The sequence below is a fragment of the Pleurodeles waltl genome, chromosome 1_2, assembly GCF_031143425.1.
Source record: "Pleurodeles waltl isolate 20211129_DDA chromosome 1_2, aPleWal1.hap1.20221129, whole genome shotgun sequence".
NCBI classification, from domain to species: domain Eukaryota; kingdom Metazoa; phylum Chordata; class Amphibia; order Caudata; family Salamandridae; genus Pleurodeles; species Pleurodeles waltl.
The window spans coordinates 1,165,332,410-1,165,345,485 of NC_090437.1; the positions used below are offsets into that span (position 1 = coordinate 1,165,332,410).

A 13,076-nucleotide genomic window follows, 5' to 3' on the forward strand; every position below is an offset into this window, starting at 1 on the left:
CCAAATGTGAGTCTTGTTGCAGGTCGTACAAGGCCTGCAGTGCAAAACTGCCTTGTTTTGTCACCATTCTGAAGGCAGAGAATGAGGATGCAAAACCTGATGGTAATTGATAAGGAATTCTAGGCTACAGGGACTTGTACTGAGAAGGCACGTACACCACGAGCAAACAGATGAAAATTGTAATAGGCTAGAGAACTTTGCGCATGATGTACTAAACCTTTTATTGGTTGCAAATCAGCAACCATTAAAAAGGATTTTTATATTTATGCATTTAATAAACACATTGCTAAATGAGGGAATTTGTAACCGTTAAAAAGCATTTTTGTACTTACAAAACCTATTTACCAGTTCAAAAATGTGTTTCTGAATTGGTAAATGGGTTGAGAAATGGATTAGAAATCGCTATTAGGAAGGGGCATGTTGTGGGTGCCCCTTGCAAATTGCAATCCGTACCCTGATTTATCAATGTTTTGCAACTATGAATTAAATTACAAACTATTGATAAGGTACCAACTCCCAAATTGGGGTAGTAACTAGGGGTGGGTGATGAATTCTGCTCCACCAGTGGAGTTTGCAGAGTTTTGCCCACTCTGTGCTCCGTATGGAGCGCAGAGTTGCGAAAAACTATGTGGAGTGACACAAAGTGGAGCCTTTCCTCTCTCACCGTTTGCCAACGTTAGGTTGGTGAGCACAAGTGAGTAAAATCACACTCTAAACCACCTGCCGACAAGATTTCTCAAAGCAGGCGGTGGTGGCCGGTCACTATCGCTCACGTTGAGAAACCTGTTGCTTGCGTTGAGGAAAATGCAGCTCGATTAGAAAATCTACGCAAGCTGTAGAAAGAAGCAGCGCTCTCTTGTGCTGCGCGTTGTGCCATTTGCGCTGATTTTACAGCACGGGGTAAACTCCAGGCGCTAAATATCAGCACAAGCAGTGCGACTTACAGCACTCCGCCGTTAGCTGAACTCCACAGAGCACTATGGAGTTTTTGTTGGCACTTTGCGGAGTTCCGCATAGCAGAACTCCGCAAACTCCGCCTAGGCCTAGTAGTAACTGATTTGCAAAGTGGAAGGGATCCCTTGGGGCCCTTCTTTTTTTGTGAATATTGAAAATAGTTTCAGGGAGAATGAGCAGTGGTACTGAAAATCACAGCCAACTGTCAATGAAACTTTGTTTTTTAAAGAAAAGGTTTTTTCAAACACAATCCTGTTCCCTTCAACGAAATCAGGATGCATTTAAAAAAAGTAATTTTTATTAAAACAAAATCATGGATGTGATGGTCTTCTCACCCCTGCAGGCGCCATCCTTCTAACTGTGGCTAATCGTGGGGGTGCAAAGTGTGACTTGTTTCATAAATATTAATTAAGCAGCTCATTCTGCAACCCCATGCAGTTCATCATTTTGTGAACCAACCTACTTCTACATAAGATGGTTTGCAAAATCATATTCCATACACAAAAACTTGTTGTGCAATCTGCGACCACTTTTTGAGAATGGAAAGTACTTCAGTTCCTTTGTCTTTACTACACAATATGAGACTCGAAAGATAAAGTTCTAACCTAGTTGAAAGATAACGTGGAGAAGCTGATTAAGGCTTGTAAAGGATAAACATCCAATTTTACACTAGATCCAAACAGCCACCAGAAGACTATGCAATACCTTCGGACTCATAATACACAATAGTTTTTCCTGAGTTCGTTAGTGTCTAGAACAGCATAATTTTTATGGTCTTGCTTACAGCGCAGCTGTCACCAGACTGTTTTAGATAACTAGATAATTTATGGCATTTTTCTCTGGCAGTAGCTTAGATTGGCGGCAGCATTCAGGGGAGGCCCTAGGGTACATAGCAGCTAGCTGGGGAGGGGTGTAATACCACTGCTACACGAGCTTGTATGCTGTTTCTCTGAGTGAGAGACTACGGTAGTTTGGGTATGTCCTGCCATAGTTTTTCCCAGATGTGGGGTGAAATGGTCCCTGCAGAAGCAGCCTCCCAGCCAAGCTGATAGGCATGGGTGTTTGGAGGAGTGGCATGCTGGAGAACATGATAGGTGTTTAATATCAGTTCGCAGGAGCCCTCATAAATCCGAACTAGTGTTTTGAATGGTGTGTAAGGGTGAGTTGCCTCAGTATAGACTGAAGGGTGTAAGGCCCAGTGGCACAATTGGATGTATTGGAGGCATGCCGCGTCAGGCAGCAGGTGACAATATTTTTTGCACTGCTCAAACGTCTCCATAGCATCCCCAAGAAAATATCATGAAGGGTTCGGAAGTCCCTGGACGTCCAGTCATTAAAAGAATGCAGAGACTGTGCCGGTGGAAACTCAGGATTACGGGCGATCGGCATGTGCGATGATGGGAAGGTTGTCAGCCGCCTTGTCGTGACCAGCTTGTCCCAAATATCCCAAACCATCTTGGTTGGAGTAGCGAGATATGCACTGCGTGGTCTAGCATGCCAGGAGAGCCAGGCGAGATCCCACAAAAGTCGACACGCCTCAGCCCTGTCCATATGGAACCAGTGGCACTCCCTCTCCCTCGCAGTCCATGTCGATATATAGCACAAGTAGGACAGTAATATTCTAAAAGATCGGTAAAACCTAGCCCACCCCTATTTCAGGGCTTCATCAGGACTGCGTTAGGTATGCATGGTCGTTTGCCATTGCAGATGAATATGTGTATATCCTGCTGCAATTGTAAAATGGCGTCCTGCGGGATCGGTATGAGGAGAGTTTGAAACAGGTAGGGGACCCGTGGGAGAACATTCATTTTCATGACATTTAGGCATCCTAGCCACTAGACATGCAGGGACCTCCACCTTCGCAGGTCTTCCAGGTGGGCCTTCCGAAGACCTGGCCAGTTGTCCGTGAACAAAGTGTCGAAGGTGGGAATAAGGTTAAGACCCAGGTATGTGATAGCCTTCGGAGCCCAGCAGAAAGGGGCAAGGACCTGAAGTGCAGGGATTTCCCCTGTAGGATAGATATGTTAAGGAGGCTAGATTTTGATAAATTTACCTTGAAGCCTGAGGCAACCTCGAAAGTAGCCAGGCAGGACACCACTGCTGGCAGTGAGGTACAGGGGCTAGTAAGAATCAGGAGCAAGTCATGTGTAAATAAATGTATTTTTTGTGGGTATGGCCACCACTCAGCTTAGTGTGGTGACTAACAATGGTTACTGTTTCCACTGCTAGAGCGAACAATAAAGGCAATAGGTGGCAGCCCTGACAGGTGCCCCGACCAATGGAGATAGTGTCCGTGAGCCATCCATTCACTTGTATCGCCACCATTGGGGAGACATAGAAGGCCATAGCTTTATAGTACATTTTAGGGCCCAGTCCGATTTTAACCAGGACTGAGAGCAGAAAGTTCCAGTCTATTCTATTTAAAGCCTTCTCCGCATTTAGCGAGAGAAGGCATAGTGGAATACTATGTCTCTGCACCTTTTCTAGCAAGTGGGCAATCCTGTGGATGTTGTCATCACCTTGTCTAGTTCTTATAAACTCAACTTGGTCAGGGTCTATTATTGCAGTGCAATAGGACAGTAGGAGGAAGGGTTGGGTCCTTGCCTGGTTTAAGTATAAAAGATATCTTGGCTGCTGCCATCGTTGGTGTAAGGCCAGTGACCTCCTTAAAGGAATTATTTAAGGGAAGTAAATGTTTGTCTAGTTCAGGGAGGAAAAGCTGATAGAAACTGGCCAGGAGGCCGTCCGGGCCAGGTGTTTTCCCAATAGGGAGCATGCAGATGGACCGAGGGATCTCATCTAGGGTAATAGGAGAGTCAAGGTCCTCCTTGTGGACAGGTGACAGGGACTCCCATTTGCAGGCATGTAGATAAGTGTCGATCTCTGGCTGTGGGACCTCATCACGAGCATTTAGCACTTGGCAATAAGCTCGAACCTCATGATGTTTTTCGCTACCCGTGATCGCCCAGGACCCACCTGCGCAATTTTATTTAGCTATATGTGCTTTGGCCCGTTGTTGCCGTAAGCGGTGGGCTAGGAGCCTGCCCATCTTGTTCCCCCCGTCATAGTAGGGGTGCTTCAGCGCCAGAAGAGACCGTTCAACTCTGTTTGTTCTGAGTGCCTGCAGCTGCTCCCTTAGTATTGCCAATTGCCGTTTTACCTGGCGGTAGGGTTTGTTATGTCTTGTCGCTCCAAGGCTTTAATGTCGGGGGTCAGGGTGTGATCTACAACCCGGGCCAGCCTACCCTGGGCAAAAGCAATAGTAGAGATTACTCCAGAGATAGTGGCCTTGGAACTGTCCCAGATGGTAAGCAGTGGTAGGGCCTGCCCCATGTTATGGGTAAAATAGTCAAAAATTCTCCTACGAATGTCAGCTATATCCACTGGGCCACGGCAAGGGAGTCAGCGGGGTTGCTCCTGTGGGTATGCCTCAACGGTGGCAGGCCCGCGCTCCGTGGGGGTGCCGCAAAAGCAGCAGCAAGGTCAAAATGGTGCCGTCCACTGCCCCAGGCCGCAGCAACGCCTCTTCCCTGGGCCGGCGACCTTCAGCGCTGAATCTCAGCTCAGCGGCTTTCCTGCAAGCTCGGGCCACCTTTACCAAGTCATTGCTAGGGTCAGCACAACTTGGGTGCTGTGGATGGAGCAGGTGTAGGTCGTTCAGGCCGGAACTCCCCCGATGTGCGGCTTAAGTCATGTTCATGCTGACCATGCCCCCAACCTTCATACATTTTAAGTGTGGTTTGACAGTGCACCTGTCACCTGACCTTTTAACCAACACCAATATTATTCTTCAATGCTTTGCTTCCACACAAATACATCCCCATCCCTATGCATCTACTTATTTTACTTCGCATCACCATACATCATTCTTTTAAAGCCAGGCGTATTGGCATTGCCAATGCTTGCTAACTATCTGGTGCTGAGCGGAAGGCCAGAACAAAGACATATTGCAATGATCTACCTGGTGATTTTGGGGAGAATGGGCTTCGATATTCTATGTTGAAAATCGCAGATGCTCATCATACCACTGTTATTAGATTCTAATGTTCCATTGGCATCTCAAACTATGCTTTTGGGCAAAACTAACTGAGTCCATAATCTTCAATTATGCACCTTTGTGTTTTTTTATTTTATTGCTTAACAATGTATACAAGCAAGCATCAACAAAATACAATGCTCATGAACTGTCTGCGGCTCCTGGGGTGTTCCTCTTGCTGGTCCTGTTAGACTGCCTAGTCCCATAAATGGTACCAAAAATAATGTTCCCATGTGAGAGGGTCTCCAAAAGATTCAAAGAGTTTTATTTTGGGCGTGGCTTTCTAGCTGTATGTACTAGGATTTCTGGATAGCCATGACCTCAGACCATGAACATTACTCAAGGGCCCCCCATATCTTTTGAAATGTCTACGGGCAGCTCCTACTCTTGTATATCTGCTTCTCCTGCCAACACACATCAGTCCATATTTGATTGCCATTTGTTCAGTGCTGATTGGGCTACTATCATTCCAATGTCCCATAACAGTTTCACATATATGTAGAGCTTCTTCAGCCCATACAACCAATAACATTTATGCACTGACTTCCACTGTTGTTCCTCAAACGTTCTTCAGGTAATCTCCAACACTATTCCAAGAATGTCAGCCCTAGGGCACAGCCATATTATGTGGAAAGAATCTCCCACTTGTTTATAATTCCTAGCAGAGATCTGTAGCCATCCTTCCAGGGATCTTTGGCAGAATTTGGAAGTAGTGGACCCAGTAGAGGAGTTTCAGCTGAATCAGTTTAGACCCAGCCCTCGTTATAACCTGCAGTGCGTACTGCAGTGCCTCCTCCCACTCAACATCCTCCAGTGGGGCAAAGTTACAATTCAAGCACAATCTCAAGTAGGCAAGAGACCACCAAGTTGTTGTTAATTATGCCCTTCATAATGAGGACACTGCACCCCTTTGCGAATCCTCTGTTAACATCCAATTTTCAACCGGGGAGCTGTCATTATTTGTCACATGGCACAAGAGTTTGTGTCAAAACCTTGTATAGCTTAAAATGTAATTGTCTGTTAAGCCATATTCTGAACCGACTGAGTCAATAGGCAAAATTCCTATGCTTCTGCAGATGTTACCCAGTATGGATAAGCCAGTCTACGATATACCATAAGCTGTTTCAGTTCTTACAGACTATAGCTCAAACACAGATGAGTGTATTTTTTTAGTTTGCTATCCCAGACAATTTTTGCAGATGCATGCCTCCAAACTCTCACCACTGTTATGGAGTGCTCAGTGAGCCACTGCGCCAACCTTTCTCCATACAAAGATGCCATGAAGCTGCGGTCGCCCAGCGCATGTCAGTCCACCCTCAGTGAAACCTCCCCTTGTGTACTGAATACCCACCCACTCATTCACCACTATTAATTGTGATGCCCAATAACTATACTTTTTATGCAGCTCAGGCACTGAAATGGCTCTACCCTGGACATACCTAGACAACTTGGTCATTGCTAATTGTGGGAGCTGTCTGTTCCACACCAATGTTTGTGCTACCATCTACTTAACTAAAGAATTCCCCGAGGACCCAAAAATGCTGGTAGTAGAATTCTATATAGCAGTGCACGTCCAAGGAGGGAGCATGGAAAACTTAACCAGTGTTGGACATCTGCCTGGATTATTTTTTGGTATAGTTATCAGGATTTTTCTGTAGAATTCATAATATTTGCCTTTCTTGAAACTAATTCTTTTCTTGATCATTCTCAGACATGTTTCACCTGGTTCATGGGACAGGAGAAGTACTTATTGCAGTTTTAGCTAACATCCACTTATGTAGATACAAGCCAAATCCATGTACCAATAGTTTGGAATGCTACCTAGAGAGGTTGGCAGTAGTTTAGACTATCTGCAAAGCATTCCCCCATCGTCGTTTGTGTGTTTAACCATTGTAAGTTAGACATGCCATGTTAAATGTTCACCAGTCACCTGATATTAAATAGTGACAACACTGAAGCAGTGACTTTTGGCACCGCCACCTAGCTTCGGAAAGCCTTCTTCCAGGGAGGAACCTGCCTGTTCCTGCTGATCATACAAGAAAGTAGGGCCTATTCTTTTATGCTGCTTTGTCAAATAAGCAGCAAATCACTACATTTAGATTATCTAGCATCTTCACTTGCCACTTTCTATCAAAATGTCCTCTTATCCAAATATTTTCTAGAGAAACTGTTAATCATGCATCCCATCTCTAACATTGCTGACATATTTGAACAACGCTGCAAAAACATTACCTATGTCTCTTCATCTGTTAAAAACTAGGTACCCTCCTTTTGAGAAACACTCCTGCAGGAAATATCTAATCCCAGCCACCAAGGAGGTTATCCAATCCAACAATCCTAAACGAAAGGGTACAGTGTACTAAACTGAAAAACCTCCAAGGTCACACTGCACAGAAAATTGCCTACTCCATCTCCTGCTGACACCCTGAAACACAGAGTTTAGGATCAAAACTCAATGTGTTCCACTCGCCGGCAATTCACAAAGCCCACAACTACTGTTGAACATACACTGATGCACAGCTAAAACAATCCCTTAGTACTACCACATAGGCAAAGTACCAAATACACACTACCCTATGCACAACACAAACACACATCATTGATTCACTGTGGTGGATGCCGGTGCTCAGTGTCTTTGCCCATAGCAGATAAGGCCATAATATAAAAACTATTTTATGAGCAGCTGAACCAAAAGAAAAATTCACAAGCTGAATATTCTCCACCATACTGCTCCCAAGAGGTGGAGGGGAATTCAGCTGGTGGACTCTCGTCCAAATTAAGCATTTCCTTCAGAAATTGGAATATGATCTATTATCTATATCTAATTAAACTCTAAATCAGTCTCTTAGAACTTTGCATCTTTTCATAAAATTGGCATGCTCACATGTCAACTAAGGATTGAAAGTTGTTCTTCAAACTGCACACTGGCAATCAATACCTCAAACTCTCAATAATGTTCTTGTTTTTTCGCATGCACTTATCTAGGGACTCCAACATATATCAGTGAAGGCCTGGCCATTGCCATTTAAGTATAAGCACTTACGTTTGCATACAATTGACCTAAATGGAACTCAATTACATACCCAAAATGTATCCTGAAAATTTGGCATGTATCTGACCCTTGTAAAAGGATACAGTCTGGCAATGGTTTTAAATAACGCCATAGTAGTTTGTCTTTTGGAGACAGGGTCGTGCTCTGGAACCCTCCAAGAGCTAAGTCAGTATCTGCACTCACTTACTTGCCTATAAAACCAGAAGTGAGCGTACTTAGTATCACAAGAAGAATATGAATTACTAATAGATGATCGCGTGCGTTTCACATTAATTAGTGAAATAAGCATTCAGAGCGCCTATATGGGATGGGATGCTTTTCGGAAACGTAGCTCTACCAAAATAATACTACTTCAACTACAGCGGTGCTTCGTCAATGCACGGAAATTTTAGGTACTTGAAGCATTTGGCCTTGCATCGATTAACAAACATAAATGTATTTTTACAATTCTTGTTTTAGAGGCTGTGTAGAGATGGCTTGCTTCTTTACACTGTACTTCAGTTATGATAGTGATGTTCTGTAGATACAAAGAGGTCATAAGCTTCATTGCCTCGATCTGCCAGAACGATAGCACTTAGAAGTAAAGCTGCCTCTAGGCACTTACAGGAAGTGGTGCTATGGGAGTTATTAGCACATTTTCTGTACCTTTTTGCATAGCAGGGATTTGCCTTAGTGTGGATATTCACTGGAATGTGCCAGGCTAAACAGGACTATTAAAGTATGAGAGTGCAGAAATGCAGCCTCCGAAACCAGGTCCTATGCAAAGATGTTTTAATCAGTGATGAGTAAGTGATCGAGAACAATGTAACCTCGCTGCCTGTAGATGGACAAGAAACGTACATTGGACAGAATAGACCTGAGCCTTAAAAAACTCAATGACCACAAGCAGAAAGACAGGGAAAAGAGAACGCCAATGACAACCAAACGTAAATGCACAAATAATTAGTATGCTAACGGTATCTGTATCCTGTGTCTTCCACTGATGTGCTAACGGGTGGGTGCCATTTTTTGTTATTGCTATGTCTATACATTGTGGTTTGCATGAAAAATTAATCTACAGAACAAATAGTTAAGTCTTGTGCTAGATAACAATTGAAGATCAGACATTCACGTGTTGACTGCATTCAAATCGACCTGGGAGGGGACAGAATGTGTGCACAGAAGGGCAGAGCAGATGCCTCCCTGCAGCAATGTACCTGTTGATTAACTTGGTAAACAGAAAGGCATATACTGCAGCTGTATCCTGTAGAGGGGAGTGACAGTGGAGATTTTACACTAAGCATTCATTTCAACTCGTGGGTGGGGTAATCCCTTGACCAAACTGTAAATGAGTATGTGATTCCACTCTTTACATAGTGCACTGTACAAGTCATGCCATGTAAACATCACACATAACAAACCCCATAAGTACTGTGCTAGAAAGTGTCACAAGTGTTCACAAGTCATCGCTGTGCAAAACGTTTAAATAAATACAACTAAGAAATAACTGCCTAAGTGCCATTCAATTTGCAATGCAAAAAATATTTTATGATAACAGAAAAGTCAGAAATGACATCTGTGGTTTAAAGTAAATTATGGAAATTGAAAAGATATACTAATAAATCAGGGTCTCTCTTAGAGATGGCCCTGGACAGAACTCAAAATGTGGAATTTCCAGCACCGCTTTTATGAACAGCACCTTTTCCAGAATCGGGGTATTTAACCTCCTCGACGGTGTAAAGGGGTAACGCCTTCCGCCCCCTTCCCAGCCAAGAAGAGTGTTGCCATGTCATGGAAACCCTAGGGATCTGCTGGTATGCGCCTCGGGGAGTGATATTATTCCAGTTATGTTGATTCTAATACAGGGTTTACAGGACTCGCTGTGCGCCTATCCTGGCGCCTTTGCGTGAGTTGAGGTGAAAGGCACTCACCTCGCGAAAAAAAAGGAAAAATCCAGGTTATGAGTAAAGTAACAGTTCTGTTTGTCCAGTCGGGCACCTCTAACAATCACCAACAATAGGTATCCTATGACGTTTCATTACCTCAGCTGAGGGTTTGAGATATATTGTGACATCATTCACTGCATGGTCCTTTTAAGGCTGTGACCACACATTGGCTCATCCATCAAAACATACCTACATATTCACTAAGGGCGACTCCGATGATATCACACAGGAAGAGGCAGAAAGTTAAATGCCATATAACTGACATGAGGTCATAATATGGCTTCTAACTTGACAGTACGACACCAGTGTTGTAAAATGACCCTCCCTCAAATCCCTCAGCAGAATATTAGAGGGGTCTCTGAGATCTCCCCATGCCACAGATACGCACAGGCCTTAGGAGGAATGGGTGCTCCTAAGGGTGGGAGCTCCTTGCAACACTGGGGATGAAGGCTCCTGTGGGAAGCCCCTGCAGGCCACCTATTATCGTTCTGAGGCACCTAAGAGCATACACCTGTATACAGCTTTGTGTTGAATAAACGTGTAAAAACTATAAATCGGAAGATATGAAGACTGAAAAATGGGCCCAGTTAGAGAAAAGTTAAAGGCCACGAAGGAGGGCTGTAAACAGTGCGATTGACTATTCCTTTGTCACGCACATTAGAAGACCCTCCAGTGTACCCTTGCACCGCCGCCTAGATGACCATGAAAAGGCCACTTTCATTCTGAGAGGTTTTCTTTTTCCGCCACATTGTAGTGCCAATGGGCAGCCCAGCCCTGGAGGTGGGAGGGGCGGGTGGGAAGCCGCTGGAGTGAGTGCTCCGCCGGCAGACTGCACTGGTAGGGGAGCGCCCCACCAAATAACGCGAGTCTTTCCAGAAGGGCCAGTAACGTACCGCCTGGCGGTACTCGAAGTTACCGCCCACAGCCTACTCCCACCCTTAAGGTAATGAGGGCCATGGAGCTTTGCAAGCATTTAACGCTTCGGATTTTCTTCTGGTTCAAGTACATAAGGTCCTGCCTTTGAATCTATAATCCCCTCCCGCATGACGTGAAAATAGAAACATCATGTTCCGTTACAGGTGCTCAAGAATAAAAATGAACATTGCCAAACGAGCAGCAGTCAGACGCCCATCGGCTTTCCCTTGGCGTGCACGGCTGTAACGAGCACACACGGAAAGCGTGGGTGCTCGTTTAACAGTATGTGAGCTGTATTTTCACAGGGAAGGAATATACCGAGCTGCAGAATATTTGGTAAAACCGCATGAGTTGCGCCCACCCTGAATAGGCAAAGGGTGCCTACCTCTCCTCTTCTGTGCGCTTTTTGGAGATGTACCCTACGGTGAACTCCAGGGAGGGCTGAGCCAGCATGTGGCAGTCAGCAGCACATGCCTCCGTGGTATAAGCCTATCCATCAGGACAGATCATTGTGAAATAGATGACATCTGACAGACGGCTCTTTTACAAATACAATTAGCAGTTCTTTTACACGCACGAAACCCACGGCAATTGAAAAAGTGTACAAGACATAGGCAAGCAGCGTTCATGCAATCCCACGAGGCTGTGGAAGCATCGTGGCTGCTTCAGTCGTGTACAGGGCGTGGGTCGCTTGGCTCATCTCCTGGGGCCCTACACTCAAACCAGCAGAGACCTTACTTACTCCTAAGAACATGCCCTGGACCACATGACACTCCGTCTCACGGAGTGGGGCGGGAGGGCCCTCCATGCATCCATAAAGGAAGCTTCCTGAAGCCAGCAAGCTGTCAAGTGTTACACGCCCTGCCTCTTCTGAGGCACTTGCAGAGTTGGGGTTCAGTGCCTCACTGATGGGAGATCACGGCGGATCCCTATGTAGGAGGGGGTCTCAAATACTGAGCCAGCAGCCAGTGCATTGTATCTTCTGCAGCAATGCACCTAAGAGCACAGGGTGGGTCCTTCCTTCTGGATGTTCAGAGAAGCAACACGGCAAGCAACAGCGACAGCAGCCTGTCTCTTGGCAAGTCCTAGAATCCTGGGCTGCTCGGGCTCAGCTTCTGATCTCTGAACGCCCCCACCCCGTCATGATCTCTTCAACATTAGCAGCCCATTTATCTGCAGCCCTGACTGCACCGCTCCCTGGAAAGGGGCTGAAAGATGCAGAGCAGAGGCAGGAAAGGGAGCCGGCTACAAGATGCAGCGTGGCTCCAACCTCACCAGCAGCTGCTATCAGGCGGCGCAGGGCACGCCACACAAGTGACATACAAGTCTTGCTCTTCTTGGAAACATGCGCCACCGAACATGACATGGTTAAATCATACTTTTTTGTACAACTTCAGCTTAATTGTGTTTTATGAATACCAAAGCAGAAAAAAAAGACTTACTGGCCATGGGCATCTGGATGCGATATGTCCAAATGATTTTTAAAAGATGAACAGCCCGTCTGGTAGGGCTCCTCCCGTGAAAGCTGCTGCTGCAGCGCGCGCTAGGTGCAGGCAGCATGCATTCGGGGCGCGCGCACAGGGCACCTGGGGATGAGCCGTGCTCTGCCCCTCCGCTTTTGTGGACGGCGGCTGCAGGGCTCAGGCACACCAGGGCGGGGCGTAGTTGTAGCGGCCTTCCCAGCTTATAATAACGGGGGGAGGCGCCGCTGCACCTGACAGTCACTGACTACGCCACTCCCTCCTGGTCTGTGTGGGCGACAGCAGCAACGTAGGAGGGGGTGGGTTGTGGAGGGATGCTGTGGTAGCATATATTCAAATGCACAGTGCGTGTAGTGAAAGGTGGAGGTTGCCTGGCGTGGCGCATCCTTACACGAATGTGAGCACGCGGATTTTTTTTTACACCACAGAAAGGGCGGGGTACTGAGGTACACTCTAGCATTCCCCTACGTTCCTCGCCCACTAGCCTTTGTGGACTTGTGTATTGTGGGACAGGCGTTTCTTGTGCATTAACAACCAGTGATAGTTATCTCAAGTAACCATAACTTGTGCCCTATTTACTATAACTCGCATCCCCGCTATGCCCAGATTTCTCAAATCAATCTTTATTCGGATTTTACTCCATAAAAGATAAACAATCTCTTTAAAATGGTAAAAAATATACAATAAAACACTTCAAAATACATTACTGATAA

At 45.6% G+C, this 13,076-nt stretch overlaps 1 protein-coding gene across 7 annotated transcripts in view; it reads right to left on the reverse strand.

Moving 5' to 3' along the window:
• Positions 1 to 12,574, reverse strand: part of JAKMIP1 (janus kinase and microtubule interacting protein 1) — a 1,798,968-nt gene extending 1,786,394 nt beyond the window's left edge. For 4 of the 7 annotated variants that reach the window (XM_069203057.1, XM_069203080.1, XM_069203046.1 and 1 more), the window contains exon 1: positions 12,325 to 12,574. The gene's annotated coding sequence lies outside the window, so the exon portion shown is untranslated. The remainder of the gene's footprint in view (positions 1 to 12,324) is intronic. The other 3 variants (XM_069203087.1, XM_069203065.1, XM_069203052.1) reach the window with 3 other exon arrangements.
• Positions 12,575 to 13,076: the final 502 nt, after the last annotated feature.